Raw genomic sequence first — 2,501 nt, forward strand, 5'->3', positions numbered from 1 at the left:
GTGGCTACCTGGGTGCTGCCCCGGTCCTGAAACAGAAGCTGGGCATGGAGGTAAGAGAGTGGATGTCCCCGATCTCTGGGCACTGTGCATACAAATGGACGGCAGGGTAGAATGGGCAATGCAAGACGGTACAAACTGAGCACCTCATATCACGAGAGGAGGTACAAACTGGGCATCTCATATCATGCACGGGGGTACAAACTGGGCATCTCATATCATGCACGGGGATACAAACTGGGCATCTCATACCATGCATTGGGTTCTGACCGAGCATCTCATATCATGCACGGGGGTACAAACTGGGCATCTCATACCATGCATTGAGTTCTGACCGAGCATCTCATATCATGCACGGGGGTACAAACTGGGCATCTCATACCATGCATTGAGTTCTACCGCAAGGCAAGGCAAGCGGCCTCCTGAGGGCGCTGCAGGGTGAGGGCGGAAAAAAACTCATACCATGCAAAGGGGTGCAAACTGGGCATCTCAAGTTATACAAGTTATACTAAAGGTTTTCTAGTACTGAAGGCTTCACTATGGTGATAAGCTAGACTTTCTTTTCATTGTTACATTTGTTTGTTTGTTTACCTATGTATTGTTCACGTATTTACTGCTGCCAAGATTACCTTAGCGAGTCAGTCTTATCTATGTTATATTACATTGTTCATGTTGTGTGATCTATTTAGGTGGGAGGTAAGGGAGAGATGAAGAAGGGGGGGCCCACTATTGTATTTTTTCCCCGGGGCCCACCAGAGCCTGAAATCGGCCCTGACTTAGGGTTGCCACCTTTTCTTCAAGCGAAACCTGAACACTTTAGCGATGCGGGGACATTTTTTTGGGGAGAATGAGTCGCGGCTTATTCATATGTAAATAACGCCACCCAGTCATATGTAAATATCACAGTTGAGACTATTTTCAGTGGGGGGCCATTAGCCCCTATCTTAATTTTGGTTGCCCCTGTCTGCCTGACATCCTGTGTTTGGGGTTTTGCTGCCATGAAACCTGGACACAGCATTCAAAACCCAGACTGTCGGGTGAATCCTGCCAGGTGGCAACCCCACCCTGACTGCATCAGAAAAAATACCACATGTACATTTTTGCTCGTTGTTGTGCATTGGAAATCCATTTATAATAAATGGGCAACCTTAAAGCAACGCACGTCAAAGCGTGAATCGGCCCTAAAGCTTGGTTCCTCCGTGTTGTACTGTGGTAGCGTGTTGCATGTTGGTGTGCTGCGGTGCCATTCATTGTTCATTAGGGTGCGCCACAACACAGGTGATGCGCACTGTGGTAAACTTTGTTATTAAAAAAATGACCTTCAGTTTGTTGCGTTAGTCCATTCAAATGAATGGGCTTCCCTAACAATGCACGTTATCGCACACGTGCGTAACAGCATAAACCCAACAGCAATGGTGTTTTAGGCCACGCATGACACAAGATATAGCACTCAAAGGCGGGGAACCCCAATGCTATCCTGTGATGTGCCGTGTCCCTGATCTTGAGAGGCGTAAACATGGCTGGACAGCGTCCACATTGATCCTGGACAACTCTAATATATTGTGTTCAAGCTGCTGTAAACATCTTGTATTTCCTCTGTTTTGGATTATCAAGCTGCTGAGAGAAGTAAATCCACTGCATGTATTATACTATTATAATATCAGCTGCCACGTCATACAGGCATTCCATCCACAGCACATCCTAGGAGTGTGACGTCACCGGGGGCTTGGCTGGGGCTGGTCATGTCACATGACTCGCTCCCCTGACCCCCCCCAGGAATGAACGGTGTGCATGCGCACTACGCACGGGGAGCGGCGGCGACACGCAGGGGAGCGGACACGCAGACCTGCTATACCTGTTTGCGTCTCCACGGATTCCCCACACACATTCTAACACACTGATACAGCTGGAATATAGCACCGCCCTGCCATGTGACCTGTGACGTCTTCTGACTCCCCGCCCCTTTGCTAAAAAGCTCCTTTCTAGCATCTGAACCACGTCACATGCGGACATGCAACCCGGCTTTCACGGAGACAGCACAGCTAAGGTAGAAGAGACTTTACATCGTGGTTCGGTGGTATGGCATGTGGTATCCGCTACAGAGGGGCAGTGACATAGCATGGGGTATCCTCTCCCGAAGGGCAGTGTCTTGGCATGGGATACCCTCTACAGAGGGGCACTGACATGGCATGGGTTACCCTCTACAGAGGGGCACTGACATGGCATGGGTTACCCTCCACAGAGGGGCACTGACATGGCATGGGTTACCCTTTACAGAGGGGCAGTGACATGGAATGGGGTGTCATCTACACAGGGGCAGTGACATGACATGGGGTATCCTCTACAGAGGGGCAGTGACATGTCATGGGGTATCCTCTACAGAGGGGCAATTACATGGGGTATCCTCTACAGAGGGGCAGTGACATGACATGGGGGATCCTCTACAGAGGGGCAGTGACATGACATGGGGGATCCTCTACAGAGGGGCAGTGACATGACATGGG

The 2,501-nt window shown here is 50.0% G+C and overlaps 1 protein-coding gene across 2 annotated transcripts in view; it reads left to right on the top strand.

The window, feature by feature from the left end:
• Window positions 1–1,880: 1,880 nt before the first annotated feature.
• The window catches only part of UAP1 (UDP-N-acetylglucosamine pyrophosphorylase 1), a 12,096-nt gene continuing 11,475 nt past the window's right edge, over window positions 1,881–2,501 (top strand). For both annotated transcript variants that reach the window (XM_018571678.1, XM_018571679.1), the window contains exon 1: window positions 1,881–2,044. The gene's annotated coding sequence lies outside the window, so the exon portion shown is untranslated. The remainder of the gene's footprint in view (window positions 2,045–2,501) is intronic.

Source organism: Nanorana parkeri, unplaced genomic scaffold (genome assembly GCF_000935625.1).
Source record: "Nanorana parkeri isolate BGI_ZX_2015 unplaced genomic scaffold, ASM93562v1 scaffold1809, whole genome shotgun sequence".
NCBI lineage: Eukaryota > Metazoa > Chordata > Amphibia > Anura > Dicroglossidae > Nanorana > Nanorana parkeri.